This window comes from Podarcis pityusensis, assembly GCF_964106645.2.
Source record: "Podarcis pityusensis genome assembly, chromosome: W".
NCBI classification, from domain to species: Eukaryota; Metazoa; Chordata; class Lepidosauria; order Squamata; family Lacertidae; genus Podarcis; species Podarcis pityusensis.
In genome coordinates, this window is record NC_138045.1 from 17,676,642 (window position 1) to 17,691,495 (window position 14,854).

Genomic DNA, 14,854 nt, shown 5'->3' on the forward strand with positions numbered 1-14,854 from the left:
TAAACTTACTACACAGAAACCCATTCCTTCAACCTGAGGATGCGAGGAGACAGCACTTTGGGGGTCTGCTTTTCGGGGGCAAACAAGCCAAGCAGCGGCTTGTGGTCAGTCACCACGGTAAAGGGCCGCCCATACAAGAAATCATGGAATTTTTTTACTCCCTTCACGATTGCCAGACCCTCCTTGTCAATTTGCGAGTAGTTCCGCTTGGTTGCATTGAGTGTCTGGGAAAAGTATGCCACCGGTACCTCTCTTCCATCTGGGAGTTGGTGTCCCAGGACAGCGCCAATGCCATAGGGCGAGGCGTCACATGCTAGCACCACCGGCAGCCTCTCGTCGAAGTGTGCCAAGACCGAGTTTGAGACAAGCAAGTCCTTGACTGCCTGGAATGCGGCCTCCTGGCGCTGGCCCCACACCCAAGGGCTCCGCTTGTCCAGGAGTCTGTGTAGGGGCACCGCTACCGCTGCCTTGTGGGGAAGGAAGGAGTGGTAAAAGTTCAATAGTCCCAAGAAGGCCTGAAGTTCAGTCTTGCTCTTGGGCACTGGGGCATCACAAATGGCCCATACCTTGTCCCCCCTTACGTCCACTATAAATCCCAGAAAGTCCACCTGAGGCACTCCTAGTAGACATTTTTCTCGCTTCACCTTGAGACCCGCCGTCTGGAAACGGTGCAGAACGGTGTGGAGGCGGTCCTCAAACTCCTCTGGTGTGGGCCCAGCAATCAACACATCATCAAAGAAGGGGGTGACGCCAGGAATCCCTTTAAGGAGAGAGTCCATTCGATTCTGGAATATGCCTGGTGCCACGCTGACACCGAATTGCAGCCGCTTTACCCTGAACGCTCCTCTGTGCGTCACAATTGTCTGTGCCTCTGCTGTGGCCTCATTTACTGGCAGCTGTTGATATGCTTGGGCCAAGTCCAGCTTGCCAAAAACTTTTGACCCAGCCAGGGTGGCAAGGACATGGCTGACCACTGGCACTGGGTATGCGTGGGCCGTGAGGGCCTTGTTTATGGTACATTTGTAGTCTGCGCAGATGCGGACAGAACCATTAGGCTTGACGGGTGTGACGATTGGGGTTTCCCAGGAGGCATTAGGCACCGGCTCCAGCACTCCTTGCTCCACGAGCCGGTCCAATTCCTTGTCTATACGGGGTTTCAGGGTGAACGGGACCCGGCGGGCCTTGAGCCTGACAGGTTGTACTGCGGGGTCAAGCTGTAGAACAAGGGGGGGCTGTATACTGTCCCAATTTCCCATCGAAAACCCCCAGAAATTCCTTGCATATGGCGTCCACGTCCACTTGTAAGCTAGTGTGGTTCACCCCGTGACGGCTAGCCCAAGTGGTCCAAACCATGCCAATCCCAGTAAGCTAATGTAGGGACCCTTGACCACAAGCAAGTCCAGTTGCCGCGTCCGCCCTCGATATTGCACCCTGAAGGTCCCCACCCCCATTGTGGGGACCTTACGTTTCTGGAAGTTCCGGAGGGTGAATGGGGCCGGCCTGAGATTGGGACCCCCACTAGGACACAGTTTCCTTAAGGTCCTTGCCGAGATTATGGAGTTGAACCCGTGTCAAGTTCCATGCGGCACGGGGCCCCTCTATCTGTACCTCTACATAAATTTTCTCTATGTTGGGGTGGGGCAACTGGTATACTTGGAAGTCCGTGAGCTCCGTCGAGTTGCCTTGGTGTGTTGGGCCCTGGGACCTGGGGCTCTTGGATTGGTCATCTGATGCCTGGCGTCGGGTGGGCCGAGCCCGACACACCCGGGCGATGTGTCCCAATATTCTGCACTGCCTGCACTCTGCGTTGCGGAAATGGCAGGTCCTCCTCTCATGACTCTCCCCGCAGCTTGCGCAGTTCCCTCCTTCTCGTCGAGGCAGTTGTGGTCTGTGCGCTGCTTGAGTGGGCTGCTGTACTCGGTGCACCTCCTCCCTGTCAGATCCTGAGTCGTCGGTGAGGTCTTCGTGGTGGACCCTCGGTTGGGACAGCAGGCTCGGCCGTGCCTCTTGTGTTGACCTCTCGGCAGCTTCCATTGCCAGGGCCTCCTCCAGAGTGACCTGGGACGTTAGGTCCTTCTTAGCGTAGAGGTGCCTTTGCAGCTTCTCATCCTTCAGGCCACCCACGAGGCGGTCACGAAGCATGTTCTCCAACTCTGAGAAGTTGCAGAACCGGGCGGCTTGGTGGAGAGAGGTCACAAACCCAGTTACAGTTTCTCCAGGGGCTTGCCGCTTTGCGTAGAAGGCATTTCGACGAGCCACCACTGAGGGCTGCGGCAAAAAGTGCCCCTTCAGCCGTTCCATTATTGTTTTGTATGGAACAGTAGCAACGTCTTCAGGCGCAAAGAGAGCCCGGGCAATTTCAAACGTCTCCTCTCCTCAGACGCTGAAGAATATCGCCCTCTTCTTGGCATCTTCTTCGTCGGTGACCCCTTTGGCTTCTAGGAGGAAGGTGAAACGGGAGGCATACGCTTCCCAGTCTCCGGATGCTGGGTTGAACGGCAAGAAGCTGCTGTCGGTTGCCATTCTGAGTTCCTTGGGTCCCGGAGCTGAAGCCTGGATACACGGTGCGAGGCAGTGGTGCGGCAGGTGGTGGTGCTGCGGTGCTGTGTGTGGCGGTCAGCTCAGCGGGATCCCATCCTCGTCGCCAGTGAAATATACTCAGAGTCGAGAATATAAACATGGTTTAATAACTGAGTCCGTAAGTGACTATGGAGGCCAGTTCTGGATCCACACATCCTTCCACAGTGGGGACATAGGTTTCCAGGCGGGAGTTGATCATGGTGAGGTTTTGCCAAGCGTGCTTTCCTCTTAGCGTGTTTCTCCCTTTCGTCCTGAGTTTGAGTGTCTTCAAAACCCATGACATCTTTGGTAAAGGCTGTTCTCCCATTAAAGAGCGTGCAGGCCAGTGTTTCCCAGTTGTCAGTGTTTATACTACATTTTTTAAAGATTTGCTTTGAGAGAGTCTTTGAACCTCTTTTGTTGACCACCAGAATTAAGCTTTCTATTTTTAAGTTCGGAATAGAGTAGTCGCTTTGGAAGATGATAATCAGGCATCAGCACAACATGACAAGTCCAACAAAGTTGATGTTTTTTTTTTTTTAATATTTATTCCAATTTTAAAATTACAGAAAAAGAGAAAAAATATATAAAAAAAAAAACAAATCACATACATCTTATAAAAGACAAACAGTAAAAAGAGAAATACAAATGACAAAAAATCACAATAAAAAATAACAAAAATCAAATTAAACCATTACAACCGTCTTCCCATTTACTTGTTTCCATGACTTCCTCTCACCTCCCTGCTTTGTATTCTAATTTGAATCGTATCTCCAGCAAATCCTTCTAACCTTCTTTTCATTTACTTATTTTAACATTCGAAAGTAGTTAATTCTCCTCTATCTTTATTTTACACTTCATATTTACTTATTCCATTATACCCTGTCTGCCAATACGATCTAATATTCTTCTCCAACCTTTTCTAACATTCTTTTATATTACAGTGTTTCTGAAGATATATTTTAAATTTTTTCCAGTCTTCTTCCATCGACCCTTCTTCCTGATCTCGAATTCTGCCGGTCATCTCAGCCAGTTCCATATAGTCTATCACTTTCCTCTGCCATTCTTCTCGGGTAGGCAATTCTTGTGTCTTCCAGTATTTCCCAATAAGTATTCTTGCCGCTGCTGTCGCATACATAAAAAAATTCCTGTCTTCCCTTCGCACCAATTGGCCGACCATGCCCAAGAGGAAGGCCTCTGGTTTCTTCAAGAAAGTATATTTCAATACCTTTTTTAATTCATTATAAATCATTTCCCAGAAGGCCTTGATCATTGGGCACGTCCACCAAAGGTGGAAAAAAGTACCTTCATTTTCTTTACATTTCCAACATTTATTATCAGGCAGATGATAGATTTTTGCTAGCTTGACTGGGGTTAAGTACCACCTATAAATCATTTTCATTATGTTTTCTCTTAAGGCGTTACAGGCCGTAAATTTCATACCTGTGGTCCATAACCGTTCCCAGTCAGCAAACATGATATTATGCCCAACATCTTGCGCCCATTTAATCATAGCAGATTTAACCATTTCATCCTGTGTATTCCATTTCAACAGCAGATTATACATTCTTGACAGATTTTTAGTTTTAGGTTCTAACAATTCCGTTTCCAGTTTAGATTTTTCCTCCTGGAAACCAATCTTTTTATCTAGGTTAAAAACCTCCCTTATTTGATAGTAGTGAAGCCAATCTCGAACTTTAGTTTTTAATTTATCAAAGCTCTGCAATTTTAATTTGTCTCCAACTTGTTCTAAAATTTCACAATATTTTGGCCAATTTGTCTCCATATTTGTTTTTTTCAATGCCTTTGCCTCCATTGGTGACAGCCACCTTGGTGTTTTACTTTCCAACAAATCCTTGTATCTCACCCAAACATTGAATAATGCTTTCCTGACAATATGATTCTTGAAGGCCTTATGCGCTTTAACTTTGTCATACCATAAATATGCATGCCATCCAAACACATTATCAAAACCTTCTAGATCTAAAATGTCCACATTTTCAAGAAGTAGCCAATCTTTCAGCCAACAAAAAGCGGCTGATTCATAGTAAAGTTTAAGATCTGGCAGGGCAAATCCCCCTCTTTCCTTCGCGTCTGTTAGTATCTTAAATTTTATTCTAGGCTTTTTGCCCTGCCAGATAAATTTGGAAATATCTCTTTGCCACCTCTTGAAACAGTCCATTTTATCCACAATTTGTAATGTTTGAAACAAAAACAACATTCTAGGCAATACATTCATCTTTATCGCTGCAATTCGGCCCAACAATGATAACTTCAATTTTGACCATATTTCTAAATCCTTCTTCACTTCTGACCAACATTTTTCATAATTATCTTTAAACAAATTCACATTTTTGGCAGTCATATTCACCCCTAGATATTTCACTTTATTAACAATTGTTAATCCTGTCTCTTTCTGAAACCTCTCCTTCTCAATCTCTGTAAGGTTTTTCTCTAATACCTTAGTTTTCATCTTGTTTAATTTGAAACCTGCTACTTGACCAAATTCTTGGATTAATTGTAATACTCTTTTTGTACTAGCTTCTGGCTCCTGTAATGTCAAAACTAAGTCATCAGCAAAAGCTTTCAATTTGTACTGTTTAGCTCCGAGTTGTATACCTTTAACCAATTGGTCTTTTCTAATTATATTGAGCAAAACCTCCAGGACCGATATAAAAAGCAATGGGGAGATTGGGCAACCCTGTCTTGTTCCTTTCTCTATCTTAAATTCTTCTGTAACTACATTGTTCACAATAAGCTTGGCTTTTTGTTCCGAATAAATTGCACCTATGCCATTTTCAAAACTTTGGCCTACCCCCATCCCCTGCAAATTTTTCTTCATAAAACTCCAAGAAATATTGTCAAACGCTTTCTCTGCATCTACAAATATTAAAACAGCTTTAGTATTGATATTGACTTGCAATTTTTCCAAAATATTAATAATATTCCTAGTATTATCTGACAAATGTCTCCCAGGGAGAAAGCCCGCCTGGTCTTTATGAATCTCTTTTACCAATACATTTTTTAATCTTTTAGCCATAATTTCCGCAAAAATTTTGTAATCCACATTTAATAGGGATATGGGACGGTAGTTCTTCAACTGTGTCTTCTCCACTTCGGTTTTTGGTATAAGTGTAATGTATGCTTCTTTCCACGACTCGGGTGCTTTTCCTCCCCGTAGTATTTCATTACAAAGTTCTTTCAACGGTTGCAATAACCATTCTTTCAAAGTTTTGTAGTACTTTGCAGTTAGTCCATCCGGCCCTGGAGATTTGCCCAATTTCATATTCTGAATGGCTCCTTCCACCTCTTGATCAGATATTGTAGAGTTTAATATTGATTTACTCTCTTGAGATACTTTTTGTAATCCATTGTTTTTCAAAAAAAAAATATGGAACGCTTCACGAATTTGCGTGTCATCCTTGCGCAGGGGCCATGCTAATCTTCTCTGTATCGTTCCAATTTTAGTATATGTGCTGCCGAAGCGAGCACCCAACAAAGTTGATGTTGAAGACTTATTGCTTTGACACTGGTGATCTTTGCTTCCTCCAGTACACTGGCATTGGTTCGCCTGTCTTCCCAAGTGATGTGTAAGATTTTTCGGAGACACCATTGATGATATCTTTCGAGGAGTTGGAGATGGCGTTTATAAGTGGTCCACGTTTCACAAGCATACAGTAAGGTTGGCAGTACAATAGCTTTGTAAACAAGCATTTTGGTTTCCCTGCGAATGTCCTGGTCCTCAAACACTCTGCACTTCAGTCGGGAGAAAGCTGCATTCGCAGAGCTCAGGCAATACTGGATTTTGGCATCAATGTCAGCCCTTTTGGAAAGATAACTTCCCAGGTAGGAGAAGTGACCAATATTTTCCAACGTTACACCATTGAGTTGGATATGTGGCACTGCAGAGGGGTTGTTTTGTGCTTGCTGGTGCAGCACTCTGATTTTTTGGATGTTGAGTGATAGGCCAAGCTTTTCGTAAGTTTCTGCGAATATATTTAGGATGGTTTGGAGGTCATCCACTGAGTGTGCACACACTATGTTGTCACCAGCATACTGAAGCTCTATGACGGAAGTTATGGTAACCTTACTCTCTGCTTTCAGCCTGCTCAGATTAAAAAGCTTTCCATCTGTTCGATATATGATTTCTACTCCGGAGGGGAGTTTCTCTTCGACAAAGTGTAGGATCCTGGCAACGAAAATAATGAATAGAGTTGGGGCGATAAAGCAACCCTGTTTAACACCTGATCCCACTGTGAATGGTTCACTTTGAGAGCCATTGTTATCTGTGATTGTTGCTGTCATATTATGGAGGAGCAGAATGATGTTCACAAATTTATCTGGGCAGCCAGTTTTCAGAAGGACAGTCCACAGGGCATTACGATTTACAGTGTCAAAAGCCTTAGTCAGGTCAATAAACGCCTGTCAGGGGTTCAGGAGCAGAGGCAAGGGCAAGGGAGGAAACAGAGAGCGAGGGGGAGGAGGCAGAAGAAAAGATGAGTGATGACGACGACCCGAGATCTCCGAGTCTTTCCAGTGAATCAGAAGATTCACAGAAAGGAGCACCAGTGGCCAGGGCAAGGGGGGAGCCTAGGGGGACACCCCAGGAAGATAGAGCCAGAGGGGACTCAGAGGGGAGCAGTTGGAAATCGGGACCAGCGTCACCGCCAGAGAGCAGGGAAGAGGAAGGGCGCCAGGGATCAAGCGCTGGCAGCTCACAACAGGGGGGAGGGCACGAGTCAGGAGTGGCCACACCTCCATCGGGGAGCGAAGAAACGGTCAGACGGAAGGTGGAAGGTTGGGCGCGCGTGCCAAGTTCAAATGCACAGGAAAGTGGCGCAGTAGGCAGCCCGGAAAGGGAGCCAGGTCCTAAAGCCCGCCGAAAGGAGGGAGAAGAGTCAGGGGGGTCAGCGTCAGCGTCAGAGGAATCCCGGAAGGAAGAGACCCCGGGGGGCAGAGGGACCCAGAGAAGAACAGTCAGGCGGAAAAGGTGGAGCAAGGCTAGGATATTAAGTTGGTGTACAAGGGGCGGAGACTCAGATGGAGCTTCGCCGATCTAACCATTAGACGTAGGGTTGCACGCAGCAGCTTGAGAATGGAAACTGTAAATCAATAAAGACTTTTATTTAATGATCGCTGGCTAGCGTGATCCTCTGTGAGCTAGGATCTGGAAGCAACTCTGACAGTAAGCTCCATCACTTAAATTGTGGGCATCTACAGCCTCGCGGAGAGGAGAGAAAGCGGGTGCCTACTAGCGAGCTCACGAACGGCAGACAACATGACGGCCGAACAGCAGATAGCGGAACTCAGAGAAGCAGTGTCGCGACTGAATGCCGAGGCTCTTGCATCCAGGAAGAGAGAGGAGGACGCAGCTGCCGCCTACAGGGATCTCCAGGTCAGGTTGGAAGTGCTTACGAAGCAAGGGCAACTGACACCCAAACCGGAGGGGATTGGGTTGGGGAGACGAACAGGCGGTCTGGTCTCTCACTTCGATGGGAACTTGCAACAGTACCCCAACTTTAGAGCAGATGTAATGTGTGCACTGCAACTGCTGAACAAAGACTTTAGAGATGAGCAAGAGAAGGTGGGATTCATCATGTCCCATTTGCATGGAGATGCTAAAGCATGGCTGCGCAATTTGTGGAGAGATAAGGATCCGGCGCTCCAAAATGCGGATGCCTTTATTAAAGCGATGGATGGGTGCTTTTTATCAAGCATTGACGTGGATCTTGCTCGGCAGCAGATACATGGACTGAAGCAAGGGAGGGCCAGCGTAAGGCAGTACCATGCCCGCTTTTTCGCTTTGGTCAGTGCTCTGGAATGGGACAGAGATTCGGCTCCTGTAAGAGACCTGTTTTGGGAGGGATTGCACGGCTCGGTTAAAGATGAAATTGCGAGGGGGGAGAGACCCCGGACCACGCAGGAGATCGTTCAGAGGGCGCTGGCGGTGGGGGTGCGGCTGGAAGAACGTCCGTGGAGCAGTGGCGAAGGGCGTGGAGGGAGCGAACCAGCCAGGGGCTCCTCCTTCCTTCCCAGAGAAGCAGCGCGTGCGCAATCCACGCCTCCGCCAGGAGGAGGAGCGGAACCTATGGAGGTTGGAGGTGCAAGGGCTCAGTCAGCGGCCAGAGCCCTAGCACCGGCAGCAGTGAAAGCGAAGCCTCCTAGAGGGAACAGGAAGTGTTACATCTGCGATGATCCACAGCATATGGCGAAAGAGTGTCCCCAGAGGCTCCACAAGCACACTGCAGCCTCAGCAATGGTAACTGCAGCAACGCAGCAAGGACAACCACAGCAGGGAAACGACGGAGTCTGGTTGGAGGAAGAGGCACTGGGGCCCAGCCAGACGTGTCAGTGAAGCAGTCCCCAGAGATTTTACAGCCCATGGACCCCCTCCCGCCCAAACCAGTAGTGAGGCTCACCGCGTCGCTCCAGCTGCCCAATGGAATCACCATGGACGTGCCAATCACCATTGACTCCGGAAGCAATGCGGACTTTATAGGGCAGGACTTTGTCGACCGGCACGCTATACAGTTGCTGCCTGCCACGCTGCCCCTGCAGGTTGTCACGGTGGATGGCAGGGAGCTGCTAGGGGGGCAAGTGGTGAAGCAGACGCCACCAATGGTGATGCGACTTGGGAATCACAGGGAAATCATCAGCTTCAATGTCACTCAACTATCGGACACGCCCATTGTATTGGGCATGAGTTGGCTGGACAAGCACAGCCCGACGCTGGCTTGGTACCAGAGGCAGCTGACCTTCGGCTCTTCCTTTTGCGCTGAACACTGCATCGTGCCCAGGCAGGAAGGAGAGGAAGAGGAGTCACAGCGGCAGCTAGGCACGCTGCAAGCGGTTCCCCACAAGTACGCAGAATTTTTGGAGGTTTTCTGCGAGAAGGAGGCAGACAGGCTACCCCCCCCACAGACCATATGACTGCAAAATTGACCTGCTGCCGGGGGCGGCGCTGCCCAAAGGGAAGCTGTATTCCATGTCTGAGGACGAACTGCAGGAACTCAAAGAGTTCATAGATCATAATTTGGAGCGCGGTTTCATCCGAGAGTCCAAGGCAGCGGGGGGCAGTCCGGTATTCTTTGTTAAGAAGCGGGACACGCCCCAAAAAAGACTTGTAGTGGACTATCGCATCTTGAACAGTGTGACCAAGCCGTCGGACTTCCCCATGCCCCGAATCGACGACCTCCTCGCAAAGGTACGGAAGGGCAGAGTGTTCACCAAGTTGGACCTGCGAGGGGCATACAACCTCATTCGCATGCGGGAAGGAGATGAGTGGAAGACAGCCATGTTCACGCCCCTGGGCACCTACGAATATAGAGTTATGCCTTTTGGATTGCAAAATGGCTCCCACGTTTTTCAAGCTTTCATGCATCACGTGTTGGCGGGGCTCCTCTACAAGACGTGCGTCTGTTTCTTGGATGACATCCTGATCTTTTCGGAATCGCAGCAGGAGCATGACAGACAAGTCAAGGAAGTGCTGAGCAGGCTACAGCAACATAGGCTTTACGCCAAGCTGGAGAAGTGCCAATTCGACGTGACGGAGGTGGATTTCCTGGGCTACAAGTTGTCTGATAAAGGGCTCGCCATGGACAGCGCCAAGGTCCGAGCAGTGTTGGATTGGAAAAGCCCACGCAACCGGAAGGAGGTCCAACGGTTTGTCGGCTTCGCGAACTTCTATCGCAAGTTTATCAAAGGCTTTGCGATGCAGACAGCGGCCATCACGGACACACTCAGCTCCAAGAAAAAGAAGTTCATCTGGACAGAGCAGGCGGAGCAGTCCTTTCAGGCACTCAAGCGTCTCTTCGCGTCGGAAGAGCAGCTGCTTCATGTCAACCCCAGCAGGCTGATGAGGGTGGAGACAGACGCTTCGGACAGAGCCGTGGGAGCAGTCCTGCTGCAGAAAGACCCGCAGGGGGTTTGGAGGCCGGGAGCGTTTTACTCAAGGAAGCTCAGCAAGTCCGAACAGAACTACACCATCTGGGACAGGGAGTTGCTGGCCATTCATGCAGCGTTCAAAGCGTGGAGGCACTTCCTGATCGGCGCCAAGCACACGGTGCAGGTCTGCACGGACCACAAGAATCTAGAGCACTGGCGCACGGCACAGTTCCTGAACCAGAGGCAGATACGTTGGGCTGAGTTCTTTGCGAATTTCGACTTCCAAATAGAGTATGTCCCGGGGGACACCAACATCATGGCGGATGCTCTCTCCCGTAAGCCACAGTATCTGGAGGAGGCAACGCCAGCGGCCGCCATGCACATCTTCGCACCGACAGTGTGGGCGTGCGCGGCGGCAACAGTTGACCTGGATGCGGTGCGACGAGCGTTGCAGGATGACTCCTTCGCGCAAGCAAAGATGGCAGAGGTGCACAGGGGCACGGCAGCGACCGACGAGTTCCAGCTGCGAAATGGTTTGCTCATCCGTAAAGGGGCCATCTACGTGCCGGGAGACGAACTTCGCGCCAAGGTACTGCAGCAGCTGCACGACGCGCCCACTGCCGGGCACTTTGGCAAGGAGAAGACGGTGGAATTAGTAGCCAGAGACTTCTGGTGGCCCGGAATGAGAGGGGAAGTCGCGGACTACGTGGCGAGGTGTGACACCTGCCAGAGGGCCAAACCAGTGCACAGACCGCCGGCCGGACTGCTGGAACCGCTGCAAACTCCGTTCGAACCATGGGAGAGAGTGGCCCTGGACTTTGTCACGGATCTGCCCAGCTCGAGGGGCAAGACGGCTGTGCTGGTGGTGGTGGACTTGTTCTCCAAGATGGCACATTTCATTCCGTGTGCGAAGGTGGCCACGGCGGAACAAACCGCCAAACTGTTCATAGACCACGTGTTCAAGGTTCACGGTCTGCCGCGGTCTATTCTGTCCGACCGAGGGCGACAGTTCATCTCGAACTTCTGGCAGAGGCTGATGGGCTTCCTGAACGTCAAGATCAACCTGGCGTCGGCTAGACACCCGCAGACCAACGGGCAAGCGGAGCGGGTCAATGCCATCATGCAGCAGTACCTGAGATGTTATGCGAATCAACAGCCTGCGACGTGGGTGGATTACCTGCCTCTCGCCGAGTTCGCCTACAACAACACGAAGCACGTGTCCACGGGGGTCACGCCGTTCTTCGCCAACAACGGGAGGCACCCCAGAACCTTCCCGGGACTGGAAAGAATGGGGGAGGGGGAGCCGCAGACAGCAGATGCGTTCGCGTCGGAGTTGCAGGAGGTCCACGATCAGCTGCGGCGGCACCTGGAGCTGGCTAAACACGCATACAAGGTACAAGCGGACAAACACAGAAGGGTTGGCGAAGAGATCCATGTGGGAGACTGGGTCTGGTTAGCAGCCCACGCAGTGCCGGCCAGGTCGTTGGCGAAGAAGAAACTAGGGCATAAACAACTAGGGCCCTACCAAGTCGAAGAACAGGTCAACCCGGTGGCTTTCAGGCTGGCTCTTCCGGAGGGTTCCAGAATGCATCCGGTGTTCCACAGATCGGTGCTCACTCCCTACAAGGCACCTCACAGGTTTCAGGAACCAGGAACGGCACCGGGTCCGCTCCGCGAGAGAACCGGGCAAGGGGGAGTGGCACAGGAGGAGCGCATCAACGAAGTCACGGAGATTTTGGACTCCAGATGGGGGGAAGAGGGGGTAGAATACCTTCTCGCCAAGGAGGGCACCCCGGCCAGTGCCAACAGCTGGGTGCCGGGCTACGCTTTAGACGAACCTCTGCTCAAAGAAGAGTTTCATGCCCTTTTCCCACATAGGCCAATGCCAGCAGACTTTTTCGACGACTGGCTTTTCACGCCCACGCTTTCAGCCAGCACGTTCCGGGGGTTCGACTCGGACGAGGAACCGACACGAGACGCCCGTTCCCCGGAGGGGTCACCCTCGGGATCTGCTTCAGAACCCTCGTATTGGTGGGATGATCGACCAGAGGAGCAGTTCCGCAGAAGGTGGCTGGAGGGTCCAGGACGAGCAACGTCTCCAGAAGGCAACGAGGGAGAGACGGACATGGACGTTTTCGGGGACGACCCGGGTTTCGAGCACGGCGGCACAGAGATGGAAGCGGAGGTGACCGTCGTCAACGAGAGCAGGGAGGAAGAACCGGAAGACTTCGGATGGCGGCCCGCCACGGGAAGCGAACTGTATCCGACATTCGTCCCCCTGACACGGCAGCACCCAGATCCCGCACCGGAAGGAGGGGAGGGGGGAAGAGGGGGCTTCGAGGGGGGGATGGATGTCAGGGGTTCAGGAGCAGAGGCAAGGGCAAGGGAGGAAACAGAGAGCGAGGGGGAGGAGGCAGAAGAAAAGATGAGTGATGACGACGACCCGAGATCTCCGAGTCTTTCCAGTGAATCAGAAGATTCACAGAAAGGAGCACCAGTGGCCAGGGCAAGGGGGGAGCCTAGGGGGACACCCCAGGAAGATAGAGCCAGAGGGGACTCAGAGGGGAGCAGTTGGAAATCGGGACCAGCGTCACCGCCAGAGAGCAGGGAAGAGGAAGGGCGCCAGGGATCAAGCGCTGGCAGCTCACAACAGGGGGGAGGGCACGAGTCCGGAGTGGCCACACCTCCATCGGGGAGCGAAGAAACGGTCAGACGGAAGGTGGAAGGTTGGGCGCGCGCGCCAAGTTCAAATGCACAGGAAGGTGGCGCAGTAGGCAGCCCGGAAAGGGAGCCAGGTCCTAAAGCCCGCCGAAAGGAGGGAGAAGAGTCAGGGGGGTCAGCGTCAGCGTCAGAGGAATCCCGGAAGGAAGAGATCCCGGGGGGCAGAGGGACCCAGAGAAGAACAGTCAGGCGGAAAAGGTGGAGCAAGGCTAGGATATTAAGTTGGTGTACAAGGGGCGGAGACTCAGATGGAGCTTCGCCGATCTAACCATTAGACGTAGGGTTGCACGCAGCAGCTTGAGAATGGAAACTGTAAATCAATAAAGACTTTTATTTAATGATCGCTGGCTAGCGTGATCCTCTGTGAGCTAGGATCTGGAAGCAACTCTGACAACGCCATATACAGGGGCTGGTTTTGCTCTCTGCATTTTTCTTGAAGCTGTTGGACAGTGAAAATCATGTCCACTGTCCCCCAGATGGTCAAAAACCTTTTTGGGATTCAGGAAGGGTCGCCTCAGATATTGTTAAAAGATTGTTTGCTAAGATCCTTGCAATAATTTTGCCGGTTGCAGCTAATAAAGAGATGCCTCAATAGTTTCCACAGTCCGTTCTGTCACCTTTTTTAATTTTGGCATCCCTAAAGTCTGCTCAGATCTCCTCTCTCTCTCCTCTCTCTGCTAGATTTTTTTGATGAGCTTGTGAAGTTGTTGTGCAAGTTCAATTCCACCCGCTTTGTAGACTTCATCAGGTATCCCATCAGATTTGCTGGCTTTGTTGTTTTTCATTTGGTTAATAGCAGTACACAACTCACCCAGATCTGGAGATACTACAAGCTCCTCTCTAATTTATTTTTACAGAATTTGTGAGAGGACCTCAGCAGCTACAGGGGAGTTGTGATTAAGGAGATGCTTGTAATGTTCTTTCCAGCACAGTGCAACAGCTTCTTTATCTTTTAGAAGTGTGGTACCGTCTGTTGAGCGTAGGGGGCATATGCCATGATTTATTGGCCCATAGATGATCTTTATGGCTTTAAAGAAACTCTGTGCATCATGAGTGTCGGCTAAGTGCTGGATCTCTTGAACTTTTTTTATCCAGCATATGTTCTTTAGTTCTCTGGTTCTTCTTTGAACCTCAGCCTTAGCATTGGCATAGGATTTTTTCGTCGTGGCACAGTTTCTATCTCTTTACCAGATCTGAAAGGCCTTCCTTTTCTTGTCAATAATGTGTTCAGCCTCACTGTCATTCTCATCAAACCAGTCCTGGTGTTTCTTGGCTTGGTATCCAATAGTTTGTTCACAAGCTGCAATAATGTATGTTTTTTACCTTGGTCCAGTGTCCCTCGACATTATCAGGGAATTCTGAAAGCAGATGGTCCTTAAGAGTAGTTTGGAAGCAGTCCCGTTTAATAGGATCTTGAAGGGCTTGAGTGTTCATTTTGCACCTTGGTTTCCTTCCTTGAAGCCTAAGTTGATAGTCATCGTGGAGCGTATTAATCAGTGATCTGTCCAGCATTCGGCACTCATCATAGCTCTAGTAAGGAGCACATCACGACGATCTTCTGCTCAGGCAATTACATAGTCTAAGATGTGCCAGTGAATGAATGAATGAACTTTATTACGGTCACAGACCAGGATAAAAAACAAAACAACAACAACAACAACAACATATAAATAAAATAGCAGTTAGGATT

At 50.2% G+C, this 14,854-nt stretch overlaps 1 long non-coding RNA gene across 1 annotated transcript in view; it reads right to left on the reverse strand.

Annotated features, from left to right (window-relative positions):
• Positions 1 to 14,854, reverse strand: part of LOC308467826 — a 384,959-nt gene that overhangs the window by 183,108 nt on the left and 186,997 nt on the right. The gene's annotated exons all lie outside the window — the stretch shown is intronic.